Genomic DNA, 24,256 nt, shown 5'->3' on the forward strand with positions numbered 1-24,256 from the left:
AAAAATAAATAAAAATATTTTTAAAAAATAAATAAATAAATAAAATAAAAGTCGATTGTATTTCTATACATTTGCAGTAAGCAATCTGAAAATGAAATGAAAAAAGTGATTCTGTTGAGGTTCCTGGGTGGCTTAGTTGGTTAAGCGTCTGACCCTTGGTTTCAGCTCAGGTCATGATCTCATGGTTTATCAGTTTGAGGCCTGCATCAGGCTCTGTGCTAACAGGGCAGAGGCTGCTTGGGATCCTCTCTCCCTCTCTCTCTGCCCCTTTACTGTTCACATGCTCTCTCTCTCTTTCTCTCAAAATAAATAAACTTTTAAAAAAAGAAAATTATTCCATTTATAACAGCATCAAAAGGAATAAAATACTCAGGAATAAAATTAACAAAGGAAGTACAAAGTATTTATCCTGAAAGTTATAAAATACTGCTGCAAGAAACTACGGAAGACCTTAATAAATGGAAAGACATCTCATGCTCATTGATCCAAAGACAACATTGTTGGATAGGACAAGTCTCATCCAATTGATCCACAGATTTAATGCAATCCCTTTTGAGATTCTAGCTGACCTATTTGCAAAAACTGACAAGCTGATCCTAAAATTCATATGAAAATTCAAGGGACCCCGAATAGCCAAAATAATCTTGAAATAGAAGAATGAAGTTGGAAAATTCACACTTCTCAATTACAAAATTGTACAAACTATAGTAAGCAAGGTAGTGCGGTTATTGGCAGTAGGACACACATGCAGATCAACAGAATAGAATTGAGAATGAGAAATAAATTCTTTTTTAAGTTTATTTATTTATTTTGAAGAGAGAAAGAGAGAGAGAGAGAATGAGGGGTAGCGGCAGAGAGAGAGGGGAGGGGAAGAAAGAATCCCAAGCAGGTTCCACCCTCACCCAGAAGCCCAAAGCAGGGCTCAATCTCACAACTCCATCTCATGACAGCAAGATCAGGACCTGGGCCAATGTCAAGAGCAGGACACTTAACCAACTGGGCCAGCCAGGAGCTTCCAGAAATAAATCCTTATATCTACAGTCAACTGATTTTCAACAAGCTTGCCCAAGCAGTTGGATGGAGGAAGAATAATTTCCTCAACAGATGTACTGGAACAAACAGATATTCACGTGAAGGAAGTAGGACCTCTACCTTGTACCACTTACAAATATTAACTAAAAATGGATCAAAAACCTCTTAAATATAAAAGCTAAAACTGTCAAGCCCTTGGAAGAAACTATAGGTGAACATCTTCATTATCCTGGATTAAGCAATGATTTCTTAGATATGACACCAAAAACACAGCAACGAAAGAAAAAATAGATAAATAAGACTTCAAAATTTAAAACCTTCATGCTTCAAAGGATACTATCAGGAAAGCAGAGAGACAACTCACCGAATGGGAGAAAATGTTTGCAATTTATATATCTGAAAAAAGAAATTGTACTTGAAATATATAAAGAATTTTGACAACTTGGTAATAAAAAGACAAATAAGCCAGTTCCAAATAGGCCAAGGATCTGAATGGGCATTTCTCCAAAGAAGATATATGAGTGGTCAGTAAACACATGAAAAAATATTCTACTTTATGAGCCATCAAGGAGGAAACACAAATCAAACCCACAATGAGATACCACTTAAGAGCAGCCAAGACAGCTCTAATCAAAACCACAAGTAGTAGTTAGTGTGGGTGAGGATGTGGAGAATTTGGAGCCCTGATACACTGCTAGTGGGAATGCAAACTGGTGTAGCCCCTTTGGAGAAAAGTCTAGAAGATCCTAAAAAGATTAAGCAGAGTTGCCATAGAACCCAGGAATTCTATATGTCCACATGAAAAGGTGTACACAAATGTCTGCAGCAGTATTATTCATAATAGCAAAAAGATAGAAACAACCTGAATGTCCATCAACTGATGAATAGATAAATAAAATGTGGCACGTTCATGCGATGGAACATTATTCAGCCATAAAAAGGAATGAAGTGCTGATATATCCTATAATACGGATAAATCTTGAAAACATTCTAAGAGAAAGAAGCCAGACACAAAGGGCTACAGAATCGGATATTGTATGATTCCATTTATATGAAATGCCCAGAATAGGCAAATCTATAGACGCAAAGTGTGGATAAGTGGTTGCCTACGGATGGCAAAATACGAGGGAGACTGACATCAAGGTCAAGAGAGTAAGCACTGTGCTAGAGGTGCACACAAGGTACAGTGTGGAGCAAAAGCTCTGGTGCAATTTTTAAAAAATGCTTGGGTTGGGTGTTGAAAAATCAGTAGGAGTTCTCCACATAGATGAGGTGAAGCAGGCCATTCTAGGAAGGGAATAGCATGTTCAGAGGAGGCTCTGATGTATAAAGCAGTGGCCCCGCTTGGTAATTGTGTGATTCGTTAGGTATGCCTGGACCGCAGAGTGTGTTGGAAGGTTTTGCCAGGGGTGGAGGAGAGTCAGCAAGATAAAGCTGGAGACGTGGGCCACACCAAGGAGTCAGGACTCAGCATAGTCTGCAAAGGTATCTCTGCGTTCAGCAGAGCCCGACCTTAAGAAGCCTTCAAGGAATACATTAGACAAAATGGCAGCTGTGGGATATAAAACAACAACAACAACAACAACAACAACAACAACAAAAGAGGCTCATTTTACTTTAAATACTCCCTAGGAAGACTTAAGCGATGATCTCAAGCTGTAAAGAGCCAAGTCTGGCAGAATAGTTTAACAGCTGGCCTAAGTATTCGCTGTAGTGTCCACCCTGGGTGCCTCTCACATCTCTTATCGCTTTTACCAGGCCTTCCTCTCTTAGTTACTGAACATCCTACATTTTCAGGGTTTTTTTAAAACTATTAAAATAGGATTGCACCACTGGCTCTGTTAGTCTCATTACTGAATGATTTCAGACACGGGGTTTGGATGCCAGAGAGTGGAAGGTAGCAAAACAATGGATCCAATAGGCAAAAAAAAAATGATGATACGCCCTTCTTTTTCATCAAGGACTTCTTAAGCTTCGTGAGGCCGAATCCTGAATATAATACTCTTGACTAAAGCTGGGGCTCAGTTGAAGATTCAAGAATCACGTTGTTCTTTCATCTGTATGAACTAGAAAACTACAATACCAATGAAGACATGCACTGAGAAAGCAGAGATTTGGTATTAGATGACTGAAACTCTTTTTGAGAGCCTTACTTTGCATGTGTGTGTGACACATCAACAAAAATAAGTAAATAAGAGAACTAGTAAGGATACATGAGTCACTGAGGATGTTTTAAACTATTTGGCTCCCCCAGGAGACAGCCGGAAAGCCGGTGCATGATTCAGCATGGGAAATAACCAGTCAGAGCAAATTGCAACAGCGAAGGGATCTGAAAGGAACGTCAGAGGTGGGGAAAAGTGGGACCTTCCCTTGCTTCTGAGAATTTTAAAAGGATGAGCTCAAGGAATTAGTGAAGGGCTGGGCTCTAACCTGCTTGTTCCAACGGTAGCTTATAAGATACAGTTGGAAAAGAATAATAAGTTGCATCAGTCATTCTCATTGCTAACCCAAGAAGATTCTTTCCACCGAGAAACCTCTTGCCGAGTCTTGTTTTGGGGTTCTATCACTAGCATGGAATCAGAAACGACTTTACCTACACAGCTTCTACTTAACTATGGTTTGCCCCCTTGGTTTATGAAATGGCATGCAAGTCCCACTAAGAAATCTAATAATCTCTGATGCCTGCAGCATTCACATGCCCTGCTCTGCTCTGTTCTTATAAAACAACGCCCTCCATGGGGCACCTGGGTGGCTCAGGTGGTTAAGCATCTGACTCTTGATTTCACCCCAGGTCATGATCTCATGGGTTGTGGGATTGAGCCCTGCATTGGACTTCACGCCAGGCATGGAGATTCTCTCTCCCTCTTCCATCTGCCTCTCTCTCTCAAAATTAAGTAATTAATTAATACGAAAATAATTAAACAATAAATAAAATATATATAAATATATAAAATAAAATATAAAATAATAAAACAGTAAAATAATAAAGAACATAATAAAACAATGCCCTCCAAAGTTCNCGTTTTGAAAGAGAGAGATACAGAAGTGAGCAGGGGAGGGGCAGAGAGAGAGAGGGAGACACAGAATCCGAAGCAGGCTCCAGCCTCAGAGCTGTCAGGACAGAGCCCAACGTGGGGCTTGAGCTCATAAACTGAGAGATCATGACCTGAACCAAAGTTGGACACTTAACTGACTGAGCCGCCCAGGCACCCACCCCCCACCCCCAGCCCCGAATGGTATCTTAAGTGGCATCTTATATGTTTTCCTGGAGATGCAATAAATATGGCTCGGTGCTGTTGATCATCTAGGCAGGAGTAAATATCTTAATTGAATTTCAAACTCTAAACAGTAAAGTCATCATGCCACTTTCAGCCTCTGTAGGGCTTCTTTCTAAAGAACTCAAAGTGATTATTAAAACAAACAAACAAAAAAACCAACTTGCTTAAATTAATCATACCTCAAACCTCCCACAAAACAGAAAATTAGTAGCTATTACTTGTTGAATGCTAATCATGTGGCAAGCAGTTTTTGAAACACGTATTAGTTGTATCACTTCGGGCAAACTATGTCTTCTCTATGAGCTTCAGCTGATCTGTAAAATGGGGAAAACAGTCATCCTCAAGAATCATAGACGCGGCTGCCCAGGTAGCTAAGTAAGTAGCAGGAGCTGGAGGCATGCGCTTGAGCAGTTACCAGGTGAGCTGTACGCGCCATTTTTGGTAGCCGACTCACCAGCCTTGTTTCCTTCCTGTAGGCAGATGCTGTCTTCCCACTTAGAACAGTGTGAAATACAGGGACATGCTTCCCGGCCCCCTTGCCACCAGGGTATTGGTAATATGATCCAGTCCTGGCCACTTGTGAGCCCGGGGGGGGGGGAAGACAGCTAGGGTTTTTTTGTTTGTTTGTTTGTTTTGGTTTGGTTTTTTAAGATTTTCTTTTATAAGAAAAAGAAACCAATGGAAGGGCATGCTCTCCTCTTCTGGACATATGTGTTTTTTACATGTGTCATGTGAGCCTTTGGAGCACTGGGAGAAATGAGGAGGAACATCACGGCTGACAATTGGAAGATATGAGAGAGGAAAGGCAGAAGACATCAGCAGAGGGGGAGCACCCGTCCTTGACAATGTCTTTTGTGCCACTGTATTAACCTTGGAACTACCCCACTTCGGGCTTAACTGAGGTTATAAATCCCCGCCTGAAGCAACTAGTAGTTGGGTATCACTATTTCACCGCTGCAACAACCCACTGTACGGCGGTGCTGCGTAAGCTCGCTCCTCCTCTGCGGAAGCGGGCAGCATGGAGCTCCTGCCGGTTGCTGCCAGAGGAGGATTTTTTAAGAAGAGCCAGGAATCCAGATTTTTATAGAAAAGTGCAGCTTTTTAAATATTGGCTCATTTTAAAGAAAAATGTGCAAGCCAAACAAAACACATTTGGGAGCCAAGTTCCACCCATAGGCAGACAGTTTTCAACCCCTGCTCTACCTCAGAGAGTTGCAGGAACTAAATTAAATGGGTTTAAAATAAGATAGGTAATAATAATAGCAAACACTCACATAGCACTTACTACATCCCAGGCATTATCCTGCGTGCTTTAGCAATCCAGTCTTCGTGTGTCACCACATCTTGCAAACACCTCGTAGGGAGGTATATTTAACAGATAAAGAAATTAAGGAAAAGAGAACCCCCTCGCCTTGCCCCTTCAAGCCTAGGGACCAGGGTGGCTTCCCCTGGGAGCCTCACCGGTTGGTTCCCTTAGGCCTGCCCACATTTCTGTACATTGTCCCTTTGTTAAATTTTTCTTTTTGATTACACTCTCTTGAGTATGCCGCCCACTGCTCGTGGGGACACTGACTGATATAAATGATGAAGAAGGCAGATGGGTCCTTGCCCTCCTGAAGCGTACATTCTGGTAAACGACTACATAGACAAGGGAGCCGCGGGTACCGTGAAGAAAATAAAAGTAAGGTGATGAGACTGAAGAATGGCCCAGAGAGGCCACTTGAGAGGGTGACATCTGAGCTGAGACGTAAAGGTCTGAGGGGGAGCCGGCAACCCCAGGACCTGGGAGACCCCTCTTCGGGCACCCGTGCTTGTCTAGGTCAAAGCTTTGGGGCTAGAACAAGCACAGAGCTTAGGAAGAAGGACAAGAGGCAGGGAGGCTGGACGTGGGTGATGGGGGGGGAGAGTGGGGGGGACAATGACCAGGGAAACAGAAGGCACCAGTCACTGCTGGGCGTGCTGGGATCTGGGCTTTAAGACTATGGGGAATTCTTGCTGTACCTGGAGGAGCCACGGGGTTGAGAGGAGCGTGGCCCTTTCCTCTTCCCACGATGGCAGGTACTTGTCCATTGATATCTCTATACTCCGAAAAGGGGGAATCATCGGCAAAAAAGTTACACTGCCTGCCGTGTTCAAGCCTCAAATTCGACCTGATGTTGTGAACTTTGTTCACAGCAACTCGCGCAAAAGCAGCCGACAGCCCTATGCCGTCAGTGAGCTAGCAGGTCATCGAAGCAGTGCTGAGTTCTTGGGGTACTGGCAGCGCCGTGGCTCCAATTCCCCGAGTTCCGGGCCTTGGGACTCGCGGTTCTGGCTGGGGGGCCTTTGGAAATGTGTGTTGTAGGGGCCGCTTGCTTGCACCAACTGAAACCTGGAGCCTGGTGCCCGCAGGGTGAACACAACACAGAAGCGGTGGGTATGTCATCTTCTCTGCCCCGGCTTCCTCGCCTTACCAGCGACCGTCACGTCTGAAGGTCACCGGCTCGGCCCGGGGTGGCTCAGTCCGTTAAGCCGTTAAGCGTCTGACTCTTGATCTCGGCTCAGTTCATGATTTCATGGTTCCTGAGTTTGAGCCCTGCCTCAGGCTCTGCACTGACAGCATCGGGCCTGCTTGGGATTCTCTCTCTCTCTCTCTCTCTCTCTCTCTCAAAATAACAAACTTAAAAATAAATAAATAAAAATAAAGGTCATCATATTGAGGAAGTTCCTGAACCTCCTTCGGTGGTTGAAGATTAAGCTGAAGGTTACAAGAAGACCAAGGCAGCTGTTTTGCTCCCTAAGAGACTTAAAGCTTGGAATGATATCAAAAAGGTCTATGCCTGTCAGCAAATGAGAGCTGGCAAGGGGCAAAATGAGAAATTGTTGTCGTATCCAGTGCAGGGGACCCTGCGTTATCTCTAATGAGGACAGCGCTGTCCCCAGAAACATCCCTGGATTTACTTTACTTTTTTTTTTTTTTTGGATTTACTTTACTTAATGTAATCAAACTGAACATCATGCAACGTGCTTCTGGTGGGAATGTGGGGCCTTTCTGCATTTGGGCTGAAAGTGCTCCCCGCAAGTTAGATGATCTGTACGGCACTTGACATAAGGCCACCTCCCTCAGGGATAATTACAAGCTTCCCATGCTGAGGATGCTTAACACAGACCTTAGCAGAATCTTGAAAAGCCCAGAGATCGAAAGAGCCCTCCAGGCACCATGGAAGAAGATTCACCGCAGAGTCCTGAAGAATCCTGTCTGAAGCTAACCTCATAAGCAAAGACCATGCCCCAGAACCTCATTGATCGCCCGGCAAAGGATCACAGACTCTGGATGGATAAAGCAGCAGCAGCCTTAGAAGTCAAATCAGAGAAGAGGGTTCCAGGTAAGAGGCCATGGTAGGGGAGAAAGGAAAGAAGGCTGCTGGTGTGAAAAAGCAGAAGAAACTTTGGCGGGAAAACAGGCTGTAGTTTCCTAGCAGCTGAGAAGAAGCCTGCATAAGTGTACCCCACCTCGAAAGGCCAGAAGTCCGCTGCATAAAAAGTTAAATTTGTTTATTCTGTAAGAGTCAAATCATTTTGGACAGCTAATTTTGAATAAAGACCTGATCAAAGGCAGTGAGGAAAAAAAAGAAAAAAGACTTTTAGGAATTCTTTGAAGGTCTTCCAGTAGGGGAGTTATATGAGCTGTTTTTTAAGTCTGTAGTCTTCTCCTGTGTGGACAGTGGATTATACATCATTGAGAGGTTATTGCCACAGTCCAGCCTAGAGTTGTTGGCAGTGTGAACAAGACGGGGTGCAAACAGGCCGCCTGGGTGGCTCAGGTGGTTAAGCATCTGACTCTTGATTTTGGTCTAGGCCATGATCTCGCAGTTCATGAGTTGGAGCCCCGTGGTGGGCTCTGTGCTGACAGTGTGGAGTCTGCTTGGGAATCTCTCTCTCTCTCTCTCTCTCTCTCTCAAAATAAATAAGTAAACTTAAAAAAAAAAAAGAGTGATGGCAATCGAAGTGGAGAGATGTGAATGGTTCTGAGATCCATTTACACTGTGATTCTGAGGTATAGTAACACTTCAGTTTTTCCCAACCAGCGTCCTGGACCCATGGAAGATGGTGAGCATGCTACAATACTTTTTTATTTGTATTTCCATTTTTATTATACACTTCAAATTACTATGAACATATTCTGGATCATTTGTACGCCCACCTTACAAGAGAAGAGTATCATCACATAATTTCAGGCCTCATTTGACCACCTACAATGACCATCATTTAACACAGTGTAATGTTTTTATTGAATTACAACACACAGACAGAGAAACGTACATCACCCCTAAATACATAGGTCGAGAGATTTTCACAAACTGAACCTTTCCAGGGAACCAGCACACAGCTGAAGAACACGGCACTCCAGGAAACTGTCTTGCACCCTCTCCAAGACCCTCCCGGCCACCCCCCAAAGGTAGCCATCCTTCTCCTTTCTAACACTTTTTTTGCTTACTTTTGAACTTTATATGAACACAGAGAAGACAGCTACATTAGCGGGATGAAGCCAACCTCTAAAAACTCCATCCTGCTGTGTGGGGGCAGTATGGGGTTCCCACTAGGGGCCGACCCTCCGTTTTACTTCCTGCATCCTGGGCATTGTGATGAGGACGTGACCGCAGAGACCAGAAACCAAATTATCCCCAAGGCGGGAGGCCATCTCATTAGCATATCTTGCCTGTAACAACAGGCATGGCCCAGCACAGTCACATCACAAGAGAATGTTCACTGTGGCTGTGGCTGTTCTGTGGCATAGAGTTTCCCACACTTAGGGGAGTCAAGAGATGGTAAGGGTAAAATAGTGATGTCTTCACTTGTGTCCTTGCCTTTCCAGTCTGCACCCCAACAACTTCCCCAGGTCCAGACCAAAAGGCCGGCTTCTTCATTCATCTAGGGGAAAAGCCTGGCTGGATCTGCTTCTAGTCACACATACGCCCCCCACCTCTACCCCGTGTCAAAACAGGAAAGCAAGCAAGATTTGGTTTGGAGCTACTCTCTTTTTCACTCTGGTTCTAACACCTCCTGTTACCCCAGCGACCTCCCAGTTGTCCCCAGAATCCCTCACTGGAGACACATCGCTACCCATCAAAACGTAGCCCTGTTCTCTCCCAGGCCCACTTTCTACTAAGTGATGATGGGTGGCATCAGGTTAATGGGAGGAATGCCCAGCGTGGGGTGGTGGAAAAAGCACTGCGTTTGGGAGTAAAGAGACCTGGTTCTAGTTCTAACATTATATTAGATTAGCTGGTTGAAAGGGACAGAATTCAACTCAAGCAAAGAGCAAACAAAAAAGCTCACACACACAAAGTAATGAATGAGTTCCTAGAGGAGTCAGGGATCATATGCAGCTGTATCGGGGTCTCCAATGATGTCATGAAGACAGACTCGTCTCTCGGCACTGCTCTCCTTGGCTCTCCACTCATGGTGGCAGGATGGCTGCCAATGGTCGGTCCTATCTTCTCAGCAACCCCAATGGAGCATATGAACTTCTCTTTCCCAATGTTCTGAAATCAAGTCTCATTACTTTTCATTGGCCTCCTGGGAACACATGTCTTGATGCTCTGATTGGCCAGACCCGGTTCACATGCTCAGCCTGGATTTGGGAGTAAACCCAGCACCACTCAAAATGCTACCGCTGAGAGTGGGAAGGGCCGGTTCCCCCAGTGGGACTGGGTTAGGCGAAAGCACCAGATGTCTTCAGCTTTTAATTGATCATGAAAGCTTAACGTATCTTTCTACCCCTGGGCCTGGTTTCTCACCCTGAATAATGAGAAGGATGAGTCCTGTAACCTCTAAGGTCCTTCCACTTCAACATTCTTTAAGTCTACCTAATTTCTCAGGAAAATTCGATATCGTATTTTCATCTCTCAGAAGATAACTCCTTAATCCAATTAAAAGGGGGGGGGAATAAAGACATAACTGTGTATATGATAAGCCTGTTGGGAAGGGCACAATCCACCATAGATGCATGCCTTCCGCAACCACTCTGCGGGATTCCTGCCCAGTGACCCTTAAAGAAGCAAGCAAGAGGCTGGTGCCACTGGAGAGGAAGGGAGACAACATTGAACTAGCCGCTCATTGAATGATTAAATCAATGATTATTATGTGCTTGCTAGAGTCCAAGCACTGCACAAGGCTCTGGGGACACACAGTGAACAAGATACAGTCCCTGTCTCTAAGACGCCAGTCCTGAGCTAGGCTTAAACATGTAAGCCACTGATTAATGATCTAGAATGTCAAGGGCTATGGCAGGATGATAAGGCAGCCCAGATGGACACCTAACTGGTGGGAGACAGTGTTTAGGGCATTAAGAGATGAGGGGACAGCCAGAGATGTCGTCCCTAAGATGAGGATCCTGAACAGCGCCTGGAAAGAGAGAAGAAGTGAGCATGAGGAGAAAAGCAGAGAAAGAGCATCCTCACATGTCCCTAGTCGGGCATGCTCAGGGCACCGCCGTTTGCTTTGAGTGGCTGCCATGTGGAGTCCAATCTGGGCCATGGCAAGGGGGGAGGCTGGGCCTGACTGGGAGGGAAACGAAAGACCAAACCAAGAAGACTGAATGTCATCATGGAGGCACCTGGAAGCCACTGAAGGATGTCAGCAGGACACAACATCATATTTACATATGATGTACACATTTACATGTAACACAATCTCACATTTACAAAGGAACAACCAGTATGATGTGGCTAAGAGAGACGGAAGACAAGGTTACTGTCTTCAAGGAGTCTATAATCATGCCATCCTGGTGGTAAAGGGGCTTCCTGTGCAGTATCTGCCCACTTGCTTTTGTAATTTTCGTGGTGTGTATGTCTGTTTATTCACACTTCACCTTCGTCCACATAGAACATAAAGCTCACCCTTCAGAAAAATTCCTCCACCTGGAACGAAGACCTAAAAAGCCCAGTTCTATTCCCCAAATGGTTGTAGGTGATCTATAAATCTCTGCTGAAAATCTGACAATTGCTCCTTAGAGTCATCCCATCTTCACATCTCGTTCATATCCCTTGTGTCACCTGAGCTTCTCAATGCCTAGTTCTGTGAGCGAGCTAGCAAACATCAACCTTGCAGACAAGGGACACAGGCCAGAGCCACCACACAGCGACCACTGCAGCAGGGCTGGGTCTCAAACCCAGCCGTCTAGCTTGAATCCGGCGCTTTTTCTAAGTGGGGTGGAAAAAGCTGAAAACAAAACTAAACTAAATACCGGGTGGCAGAAAATAAAGCATCGCTGCCCAGGCTTTCCACGAGGATGAGAGATAAATAACAAAGAGGCCATTTTTCATGTGGACGCAAATGGGAGTTCTCATTTTTTTTCTCCTTATGCAAGAGCTTTGTTGTTTTAAAAGGCCCTTTCTTCTCATTCAAAATGGGAAAATACCTTCTGACAGACATGCAATTAGCAGAGCCTTCAGATATTGATTTCCTCTGCTCCTTGACATTACCCTTTTTCACAGGGCTCGCACAGACTCCGGATGGAAAGGCTGGAGTTACTAAATTGGCCTCTAAACTGATTTAGCTCTTTCCATCACCATCTCTCAGCTGCTTTCCCAAGGCTTTCTCCTGCCTCCTCGGTGACAGCTAAGAGTGTCACTAAGCAGAGATTTTAGAAACGGGATGGGTGGGAGGAAAAGGGACTGGAAAGAGAAAGGAAGGGGAAGGAAAAGGAGCAAAATAGACCCCTGGATAGAAACTCATGAAATTCCTTCAGATTAGATTCCCTTTGAAGAAAGGAGAGGGGGCGGAGCATAAAGAAGAAACTACTAATGATGTTATTGTCATTCATTCCACAAACGTTTGCTGGGATCCTACTGGTAACGGGAACTACTATAGGCTCTGAGAACATACAGAATTGCCAAAAACAGTGTAATTCCTCCCCTTACTGATGGCACAGTAGCACAAGCTGTGTTCTCCAAAGCCAACGCAATCTCTGAGATGGAGATTAGAGTGCATAAATTGTATTAGAGAATGCTTTCAGGATTAACATCCACGGAAGGAAGGGAAGTAGACAGGAATGCGCCGAAGACACAGTCAAAATATGAAACAGTCTCAAGAGAAGTGTGGGCCGGCCCCACAAAAGATTCTAAAGATGGAATGACCTTTCAGAGCTGGCCTCAGATGAGTGAGAAAGGCCAAGCCTACATCCCCCCATGTAGCTCAATCACTAAAAGGGGCTGTGGTCTTGGTGGGGCGGCCTCTCTTCAGCTGGGGCCAGGCCCACGGGGCTGGCAGCTGAGGGCCCCCCTTCTAGCAGCAGAGACATAAACAGCTTTCAACAGTGCAGGCAGACCTGTGAGGCCCACGGAGATATAGTGTTTGTAGTCTGGCGGAGAGGTGGCCAGCCGTAATATCATCACAGAAAATAAGCATAATGACGCTGCGACCGGTGGCACAAAGGAGAGGTACTGAGATAAGGTAAGGTTCAAACTAGATGAGGGGAAGCATGCCCAACGGAGCCCCGGTTGGGAGGGAGGGAGAAGAGAAGAAGACTGGGAACTTCCCTGAATGTAAAATGGACAGTTGGTGGTTGAGCGCTGGCCCACGCCAGCTACCATTTTCCACACTTTACATACATCCTCTCGTTTGACTTCACGACAATCCCATGAGGCAGATATGGCTCGCGGGGTCCTTCTAGCATCTCTTGAGATCAAAGAACATCATTTCCTAGAGCCGCAAGAAGCCAGGAATGACAGGCCTGACTGGGCACTGAATCAAAGGCACAGCCAAACAATAGGGGCAGAGAGCAAACTAGCAAGTTCGCTGAGCAGAGACAGGAGTTGTAAGGAACACAGGGAAGCAAGCTGAACTAGTCTCCTTTGTGGGAAACGACAAAGGAGCACAATCAATATAAACTGAACCCCAAAGCAAATTTTACATAGTAGCATTGGTCTTTGTCAAAATATTCAACAAAATATTAGATTTGGTTCATTCCTATGTTCATTTAGCCATGGTGCATTTTGGGGACTACAGAAATCAGGTAAACTGTGCTGAAACATAGAATCAGTAAAATATGATTTCATGATCAAATACTCTCAAGGCAGCCAATAATACTTTGTAATGAAAGAGGAATTTAAAAAAAATTGTTTGATAAGTGATAATGTAGCTATGGTTTCTGTATCTATCTGATGGTGCAACATTTGTTGAAATAATGCACTCGGCAAAGCAAAATCACATCTGGATGATTTGTGTCTTAGTTAGAGAGGATTATATATAGGGGCACCTGGGTGGCTCAGACGGCTAAGCATCCAACTTCAGCTCAAGTCAAGATCTCCTGGTTCATGAGTTCAAGCCCTGCATCTGGCTCTGCACTGACCATGGCAGAGTCTGCTTGGGATTCTCTCTCTCTCTCTCTCTCTCTCTCTCTCTCTCTCTCCCTCCCTCCCCAACTCGTGCTTTCTTTCTCTCAAAATAAACTTTAAAAAAAAAAGTGTGTGTGTTTGTGTGTGTGTATTTATCTGCTATGTCTACTGCAGAACTATGGTAATGCCTGGCCAGAAACCCACTCCTCTAGGGCACTAGTTTGCTCTCGTAAAGAGAATTCATTCCAAAGTAAGGGAGCCGAGCACAGAAGTCTGCGGCTTAAGGGGGTAAGATTGAGAAAACCTGTTTCTGTGTCAGATCTGGGTTTGAGTCACTTCCAAGTTCTATGACGTCAAGCAAATTACTAAACCGTTGCTAAGCCTTAGGTTTCTTGCCTATTAAATGGGGAAAAAACACCAACCTCAGAGAGCTGTGAAGACATCTGTGAAGCTATAAAAGTTGAGCAATTCTCAACTTTTAGAAACAGAACACCAAGTATAGGCATTAGTAGGATAAAGGGCTCTGAGACAGAGCTTTTCTGAGTGTGGTCCTCACACTCAGCACAACCTGGGAGCTTGGTTCGAAATGCGAATCTTCAGGTCCATCCCACCCCAGGCCTGCTGCATCAGAATCTCTGGAGCTGAGGGGTGCCTGGGTGGCTTAGTCGGGTTAAGCGTCTGACTTTCGCTTAGGTCATGACCTCGCGGTTCGTGGGTTCGAGCCCCGCATCGGGCTCTGTGCTGACTGCCAGCTCGGAGCCTGGAGCCTGTTTCAGTCTGTGACTCCCTCTCTCTCTGACCCTCCCCTGCTCATGCTGTGTCTCTCTCTGTCTCCTAGAAATAAATAAAAACATTAAAAAAATAAATAAATAAACGCAGAATCTCTGTAGGTGGGTGCCCAGGAATCCGGATTTAAATGATTCTCCAGGCAGAGTGGCTAACCATGCAGGTCTGCTCAGCACTGAGGAGCATCCCAGGATGAAGGGCTAAAATGGGAAAATCTGGTGCAAGCTGAGATGAGTCGCTTGCTCTCTCTCCTGTTCTTAGTTCTGGTTGATTCTGAGAACCACTGCTCTAAGATACGTATGTGTATTTTCAAATTAGTATAATATAGTGGGCAACACATTTGAAGATTCTACCAGAGCGTTCCACAAATCCCTTAGAGACAGTTAGGAATTACCGGTTTAAGGTAAACCAATATTTAGTCAGTCTCCTTTTTAGGTCTAACGTTTGGATAGATTCTGTTTTACCTGTTTGACCTTATTGCATCTTCTAGGAGGTAGGTATTTTTATCCTTATCTAAGAAACTGATATTTAAGGAAGTTTGTAACCTGCTATAAGGTCACCAAGTGAGCCGAAGGGCTTGTGGTTCAGGGTTGACAGTTTGCAGAGCCTCTGCTGGTTCCGTTTGACGGATCTTTCTCCAGGACTGGGATGCGTCTCACCAGGGAGTGAGAGGTAACTTAACATGGTACAGGAGACTTTAGAAGACAGAGGTGACAGCATTAAACAAGACATCACACCTAGTATCCCACTTTAGTATGAAATAATACTAAAAAAAAAAAAATGCTACTGCTTGCTTTATAGCCCTTCTTATCTGCCAGGCACTGTTACAGGAGTCTCATGTATACGAAGCAGGTAATGTTATGATCCTCAGATGAGGAAACTGAGGCACGAAGGTCACACAGCTAGTTAGCAATATGGCCCTGGAGTTAGAACCCGGCATCGGGACACAGCATCCCCTTCTGAGCTATTTGCCTCTTCCTTGACAATTCTCTTTCAATCTGTCTGATTCCATGAAAGTAGTTCCAGTTTAGAACTGGCTTATCTTTATCACCATTCCAGGATTTATTAAGTCTCTCTTTGTAACTGGGAGAGCAAACCTCAGATTCAGAACTCTCTGCTTTATTGACATTGTATTTGTTCTTATGGATACCTTCTATCTGTGGTAAATGACACTGGATTTTCACTAAGACAGAAATGTAAAGTTCCTTTTATATTAGGAAAAGTAAGTTACTGAAAGAAAAAACGTAAGTCAGTAATAACCACATCGAGAGAATTAAGAAGGTGGCACATGGTAGTGTGCTCCCAGCATGAGGGAAGAGGAAGTGAAGGAGGTAAACGGCTTCACTGAATTTTGGGAGGTACTGCTTTCCCACATGCTTAATTCTCAAGCTGTTTTGGTTCCTAGATTCCCTTGCTGTGTGAAGGAAACCCGAACCAAGGAAAGGGAGGTACTCAGCATTCTTTTTTTTTTAAGTCCAAGTTAGTTAAGATACGGTGCAATAACGGTTTCAGGAGTAGAGTTTATAGAACTTAGTGATTCATCACTTATGTATAACACCCAGTGCTCATCCCAACAAGTGCCCTCCTCCATGCCCATCCCCTATCTAGCCCATCCCCCCACCTGCCTCCCCGCCAGCAACCCTCACTCAGTTTGTTCTGTGTATTTAGGTCCTCAACATTCTTAAGAAAATACCTTCCCTAGTCACCGCAGGCTCGCCCTCCACGTTTCCTTCTGCTTGGACTCTCAAGCCTCCTTCAGATTTTTCTCACAAGCAGCCTTGATCCAAGACCAGGATCCTTGCATTTGAAAAGGAAAATTGAGGAGCAGGGATTTCTGATCCTTCATACTCCATTCTCTCTTTTTTCTGGGTACGTGGGTGGACTATGCTTCCCAGTCTCCTTAAACGTAGGTGGGTCCATGAGACCTGGTTCTGCACTGACTCATGAGTGCAAATGCTGTGTCGCATTTACGAGGGAGCGTGCATTCTCCACGAGTCCTTGCTCTGTCCCGGTGACCTGGGAACTCCGTGGTGGGGAGCAGGCAGATTCCGTCCCTGGGCTCCCACTCAGACAGAAGCTACCCTAGAGATCCATCAGATCTACAGTGGGGCCAGAGCAGGAAGGCCAAAAAAAGAGCCTTTCTGTGCTCCCTGAGATTTCCGGGGTTGGTTTGCTGCCACTTAATCTAGCCTATGCTGACCAATAATGGTACATTTCATCATATTGTTCATTACATTAGAAAGCACTTTCCACTACTGAGAGTATGAAGGAACTTTCCAAAGTGTTCAAGAGGATTTTGCAAACAGGGATTACTTGAAACTATAGGACCTGGGCCTTCAGCAAGTGGCTCCGTTTGCAAGGGGACTCCTGCAGAACTGGGTGGGGCTGATGAGAGATGCGATGGGGGGGGGGGCAAGAACGGAAGGAGAGAAGGCCTCCAACTCTATTTCTGAGAAACCAACCCTTGCCCAGAGCCAGCCCACCTCCAGGTCCATGGTCAGTAGAAGCGCTCAGCATGATTCCGGTAGATAAACGTGGGAATCCTTATCCTCCTCTGAAACCAGGGGCAAGAATCATTCACTGCTCTGGGAGGGTTTCTATTTGTTTCTGTTGTCAGAATTAATCCTGCTGCCTTTCACACAGGAAGAAGAAGACACTGCTCCCATTTGTGAGAGTACATTTCCTTGTTATTGTTTTTAAAATCACGTGGAAATCTGTTATCCAAAGTTCTATCTAATGAAGGCTTCTGCAGAACTAAGAGGTAGCATAATTATGAGAAAACACTTGCAGATATCTTTATTTAAAAAAAAAAAATAAGTCTTGGGGCACCTGGGTGGCTCAGTCAGTTAAGCATCCGACTTCGGCTCGGGTCATGAGCTCACGGTTCATGGGTTTGAGCCCCGCGTCGGGCTCTGTACTGACAGCCAGCTCAGAGCCTCAAGCCTGTCTTCAGAGTCTGTGTTTCCCTTTCTCTCTCTCTGTTCGTCCCCTACTCATGCTGTCTCTCTCTCTAAAATAAATAAAAAATTTAAAAAATAATAGAAAACTAAAAATAAGGCTTTATACTCACTCAGTGATTTTGTGTGTTCTCAAGCACATACATGTCATATGGCACTTAATTCTGAACTTGGCCATCATGTACCAAGCACATTCTGTATTAAGTGCTTGGTTTGCCCTCCAGAGACTCTTCTCAACAGCTCTACAAGGTGGATATTGATACTGTTCTCATTTTAGACACAAAAGAGGGTCCAGCACCTCGCCTAAGTCCCAGAGCTAAGCAGTGGCAGCGGCAGGATTTGAACCCAGGCCTATCTGATTCCAAAGCCTGTGCTATTCATGAAATCACAGGCACCGCCACAGCACTCTTTCAAAGAAGGAAAGGACACAGGGAGTTCAGGTGTCTTGCCGGGCGTCCTGTGTGAGATCAGTGGGAGCCTGGCGGCACCAGTGGTTCACAAAACGCTGCTCTGTTGGGGGAAATGTTTATTCAGAAAACGACTGGGATGGAGAAAGAGAGGTGATGGCTTCATTTGTTACTCGGAGCCCTAGGTGGTTTGAATGGCTGCTTCCACTCCAACCTCAGTGCCCAGTGGAACCAGAACACAGCCCCACCGCAATGCCTGGCATGTCCCCAGACACACTTGGAGGAGGTGACCAGCTCCAGGGCAGGAGACCCCGGTGGTAGTATCCGAGAATGGAATCATCATCATAACCAATATGCCCATATCAAGTCACTTAATTCCCCATAACAGCCCTGCAAAGAGGACTCTCCAAGGCTCAGAGAAATAGGTTAAGGAACTTACCCAGGGTCACACAGCAGGGGGACTGAGCTTTAAAGCCAGGCAGGCCAGGTTCAGGGCCAGCGCTCTCAATCACCACATGGTATACAAAAAGCAGAGTAGATTGAGAGCCTTGAGGGTTGAGTCTGTGCCTCGATGTACCACTAACTGTATGTCCTTGAGCAAAGATAACCTTTTGAGGTCTTATCTCTTCATCTGTGAATAAGGGGTTTCATTAGAGTCTATTATGATGATTGTTTCAAGGTCAAAAGAATAAGAAAGAAGAAAGTGTGCTTCTTTCTGTGAGATATAATGGCTCCTATGTGGAGCGTGAGTATCTAGAGATGCTGAGATACTACTTCTTCTCAACATCACCACCATCGTCATCACTGTCATCGTCATCATTTCACTACTCATGCTTTCTATACATTGTCTCTAACCCTCACAAACAACCTTGAAAGGTTGTGTGGTAGACATCTATTATTCAGTCGGCCTGGTATCTCTGCATTTGCTGGGAAAAGTAACTCCCCTCATTAAGGAATATCCTTCCACCAACTCCCACATGTGCTTCTGCTGAAGGTTGTTGATCACAGTAAACCACCCGCCCTTGTCAAAGCTGACTGCTCCAATGGTCGGCATGTGATCCAACTTAGGCCAGTCAGGTCCTTACCAGGATTTTTCAAGTGAGATCACAGGGAAGAGAAACAATCTCCTTCTGGTAGAGAAGCTGTGAAATAGGAGGCCATGTTTCCCCCCAGCGGAAGAACCACCAATCCCTAGGAACTACAATCTTCACACATGGAGGCAAGAAGAGAACAGAGACAGAAAGAAGTGCCCCAACAAGATCCTGGTTCCATTTGTCACTGAAATCTAGCTATACCCCATCCTTTGGAGGCTTATAGGAAATAAACCACTGACCACTGCTCAGTTCCCATTTTTGCTGTTTCGGTTATTTACACCCATTTAAGTTCATTTGAGTTAGTTGTCTGTCATGTGTATCCAAGAGTTCCGAGGAACAAAGTATTACTATTATTGTGTTTCCACATTCTCAGTTTCAAAATGAAACTACCAAGGGCTCCTGGGTGGCTCCGTTGGTTAAGCATCCAACTTTGGCTCAGGTCAGGATCTCATGATTCGTGGGTTCGAGCCCCATGTCGGGCTCTGTGCTGACAGCTAGCTCAGAGCCTGGAGCCTATTTCAGAGTCTGTATCTCCCTCTCTCTCTGACCCTCCCCTGCTCACTCTGTCTTTCTCTCTCTCTCAGAAATAAATAAAACATTAAAAAAATTTTTCTGAATAAAAAATTTATAAAAATTTAAAAAATAATATCCTGTAGCATTATTACCAATAACATTTACTAAGTACCTGAAGCTTTACTTAGCATTGGGCAAGGCAGATCAACCACTCACAAATTCATTTATCTCTTAAGAAGTCTGTGTGAGAGGTACCTGAGTGGCTCAGTCAATTAAGCATGTGACCCTTGATTTCGGCTCAGGCCATGATCTCACAGTTCGTGAGTTCAAGCCCTGCTTTGGGCTCTGTACTGAGAGTATGGAGTCTGTTTGGGATTATCTCTCTCCCTTTCTCTCTGCCCCTTCCCGACATTCATCCTCTCTCTCTCTCAAAACAAATAAATAAACATTAAAAATAAAAGTCTGTATGAATCCCTACAATACATATACACTATGCTAGGTCTTGAGGGCTGAGTAATTAGCCAAATATGCTCCCTGTCCTCATGGAGCCTGCAATGTAGCAGGAGAGACAGATGTGAAATAAACACACACACACACACACACACACACACAATTACAAATGGGAATCAGGATTAAAACAGGAGAGAAAAAAGAGGAACCCAATTTAGAGAAGAATGGGGGAGATAGGAATCAGGGGATTTCCAGTGTAGGTTAGATGGTATTGATGCATATTTAGACAGATAAACTAAGCAGAGACTTCCATCCAGTGTAAATGTAAAAGGCTAAGAGGCATCGTGATTAAAGGGACAGCAGTCGTGTGTTTAGCCAAATGGTTCCTTCTCAGAAGGAACCATTAGGTCTCTAAAGACTTTAGGGTTCCTGTAGCAACAGCTCACTTAGCATGAAAAGCTGGGTTCCCAGAAGTCCTGAAGAGTACACTGTGGTCATATTGGAGCCTGAGACAAACGGCAAATGTACACTCCTATATCCTCCAAAATATTTTGAACAAAGTGAGAAAAATTATTAAAAGCTCTATAATAAAAAATTATGACCGTATATATACCCCCATATTCATTGCCCAATCTGTTATCATACATTGTCAACCTTCGTAAACCTGCCTGGTGGGATTTGAAGACTTTGGGAGCAGGAACGTGGGGCCGATTGGAAATGGCTGTTCCCATCACACAGCCATGCACTGTGATAACCCAAACAGCCTGTGTTCATTTAAAATTTTGATATTAATTCATCATGAATTTTTTATTTTTTACTTTTAAAACATATGAAAATATTATTTATCTTGATTACTACATTTTTTGACACCTGCCAGGAGTGAATTTTGTTGCCAGAAGTGAATGCCACGCTTCTCTCACTGTAATCTTGACGCTGGTCCTGAACCACGCAAAGATTTCACCTTTTAACATTTCCAAAGGAAGAGATCTACAACTGAAGAGATTGCATGCCTTACCTAGGGTATTTCCTTCTGGTCCAGCATGAGCTTGAACAATGTCAGATGTGAACTTTCAGGAGCCAGGTTTCCCATTTGAAATTTTGTTTTTGGCACATGCCAGCTCTTGGAAATTGTGATCTGGGTGAAAGAAAGGGGTCACCTGCCAAATTTTGTTGCACGGAAGATGCTGCTGGTTGGATGATTTTGTGAAAAAGCAACATATGGTTTCAGTGCTCCTTGTTTCTCCTTCAAATAAAATCATTTCTGAAAAATTTGCTACTTTTTATCTAATGTTTAGAAGATAGTCCATAGTCTTAACACTCGCACACACAGAAAAAAATGTCAGCACATGTATTTTACTAAAGCATTTCCTTCTTATTAGAAAGATATTAGAGGTGCATTTTCTAGCCTAACCAGAATCCAGGTACGACTTGAATCAAATTAAAGAATAACATTTCCCTGGTATATGTTCCCGGTTTTGATTGGGCAACACCCAAATGTACTCAATAAATGTCACAAAATTCCTTGGACAAAATTAAATGTGTGCTTGCTTTCAACTCTAAAGTACGGGGCACACACTCCTTCCTGGATGATTGTTTTAAATGGTGTGATGAAATCAAGCAAACAAACACTGGCAAGGCGTGGCAGTCCCAAGGAAGCTAAGAATTCTCGGTTCCTAGTCTTAGAACTTCTTGGCAAACTAGATGCAAACATATAAAGAAAAAAACTACAGCCGCACCCAGCTCCACCAATAGTAGCAGTGTGACCTTCCGTGAGGAAACTATTCCCTCTTCTTCAAGTGTTCAATGAGCCAATCTGGGCTTGACTCCTAGTGTTGTTGTAAGGTTAAAGAGAAACTACCTGCGGCACAGACTTCCTATGGCTTCCCCAATGTGCATCTCCTCTTATTCCATAGGGATAGAACCCCCAATATTTCCAGCTGTCTTACATGACTATGCAGGATAAAGACTACATTTCCCAGCTTCCTTTGCAGCCAGATGTATTCATGTGGTTCACTTGTGGCCAGGGAAAATCATCAACAACCAGTGAGAGAGAGCCAAGAATCATCATAGACTATAGGTGTAAAGGCAATATTGTAGGAAGAGCAAAGCAAGAAGCTAGAAGGAGGTTGGACCCTTGACCTTTATGGAGCCATCATATCAGCCATGGATTGCGTATGTCCAGACTGTTATGTGAGTGACAAATAAAATCATATCGTCTTTAAGCCACTGTTACTTCGGGTTTCTGTTATGGTGACCAAAATTGTATCCTAACTGATATCCCATGTAAAGTGTTTGGCAAGTGACCAACACATTATAAGGCTTGCAATAAATGCCAGCTATGGTGATGGTGGTGGTAGAGATGAATTCTACGTCTATTGCCCTTCCGAAGAGCATCGGACAATGAAAATAAAACCCAGAGAGACCCAATGTGAAGCACGTTTCCCTTTCTTACCTTTATTGCATTCTCTGACTCAAGTGACAGTCATACAGTAGATATGTTTACAAAGGACATCTACCAGTGATCATTTCATGTAATTCCCCTTTATTAATTACAAATGTGCCTGAGGGGAAGGAAAAACATTTCTAAGAAAAAACAGCTTCTACTTAAAAAGTCAAATTGTCAAAGGCCTTATCCTGAAAACTTCCAAGAGTCGACATTTGTTAACATTTTCCATATTTGCTTTAGACGATTGTTTAAAATAAAGCATCACAGATATGTTTGAAGACTCTGACTTCACCCATCCAATTTCCAATAGGTAATGACCCTTCAGAAGTAGTTGAATATCCTCCTCATTGGATAGTTATGTCTTATTAAGTATATGTATCATGAGAAATATATAGTATAGCTTTGGATAATTTTTAATCTTACATAGTATTTATACACTACATTAACACTTGGCAATTTTCTCATGTGGTAGGTTATTAGACAACGATCATCCTTATTAAATGTAGGGGAGGCATTAGTATTATATTATTATCTATGTTTTTTGTATGTTTAAAATACATTATAAACATAATTTAAAATAAAAAGTAAGAATTTAAAAGAAGTACTCAGAAGTTATATTAACATGTACCATCACCAAGACCATTCAGATTGGGCCAGAAGTGGTGTGTGGGGGGTGAGGGAGACGGTCATTTCCTAAACATTTTACCCTACATGTGTGAGCAATCAACTTAAAAAAAAAAAAAAAGAAGCAAATACAGTAGTACCTTGGTTTGCAAGTATAATTCGTTCTGGAAACATGCTTGTAATCCAAAGCATTTATATATATCAAAGCAAATTTCAAGAACCATTGACTCAGTTATGATCATGTGACATTCGGCATCATGTACTACTCGTATTGCAGGACACAATAGGTAATTTGAGGTAATAGGTAATTTGATAAACAAGGTAACTTGTTTATCAAGTTAAAATTTATTAGAAGTGTTCACTCATCTTGTGGAACACTCATAGAACAAGTTACTTGCAATCTAAGGTTTTGCTGTATTCTGAGTTTACCCAGCTGATCATTATGTTAATAGGTGACTAGTCACATTACAAATGTAAGTCTACCCTTCTAAAATACCCAAGAATAGAAGCGCCTGGATTTCAACTCAGGTTATGCTCTCAGGGTCATGAGATCGAGCCCAATTGTTCGCCTCTCGTCAGGCAAGAGCTGACAACTAGGGCTGCTGACCTGACGTGGACTGGGCCAGTCACATTCTCTGACCCCAAACTTGGACTTGAAGTACGGAGTCAAGGTCTTTTGGTTACTGAAACTGAAGACAGATAAACCTGTGAGTTGTGAGGCAATCGTGCACAGAGAAACAGACGGAGCTGACCCACAGAGAAAAAGAAGAGAAAAAAGAAGGTGGAGAAGCAGGGACAAAGAGCCCCGGGTCTGAAAGGGAGGTGCCTGATGGGACAGCTGCCCGGGACCAAAAGCATTCTGGTCTTTCCTGAAGCCCCCAACACTCGATCCTTGGATTCCATGAGGTAATTAATCTTGTATCCCCAGAACAAAACGTCTGTCCTATTTATGTGATCTCATGTATGTACGGATAGATGCATACATACATGTGATGTATACATACGTAATGTATACACGTCATGTATATGTATTATTATTATTCATTTATTTTTGCTTAAGCCAGTTTGAAGTAGATTTCTGTTACTTGCAAGCAAAAGAGGGTTGACTCTTACAACCTCCTGAGCAGGCATTCTGTGAGGCCACCACCCACAACCTGACTTTGCCACATAATTAGCGGAGATTTTATACACGCATACACCCAGTGAGGACTCACCAGCAAGTGGCCATCACCAATGTTTTCCCTCTGAGAGCTATCAAATTAGAAACAACTATACTGTCTCCATGTGGGTGTTCCCTGCACTTTTTTAAATTTGGTAACCAAACCAACACATTGTTTTCCATATGCCAC

General features: G+C 43.8%; 1 pseudogene; it reads left to right on the top strand.

The window, feature by feature from the left end:
- The first annotated feature begins 6,325 nt into the window (after window positions 1-6,325).
- On the top strand, window positions 6,326-10,043 carry LOC144238394 (large ribosomal subunit protein uL4-like; annotated as a pseudogene).
- Window positions 10,044-24,256: the final 14,213 nt, after the last annotated feature.

The sequence above is a fragment of the Crocuta crocuta genome, unplaced genomic scaffold, assembly GCF_008692635.1.
Source record: "Crocuta crocuta isolate KB4526 unplaced genomic scaffold, BGI_CrCroc_1.0 scaffold216, whole genome shotgun sequence".
NCBI classification, from domain to species: Eukaryota; Metazoa; Chordata; class Mammalia; order Carnivora; family Hyaenidae; genus Crocuta; species Crocuta crocuta.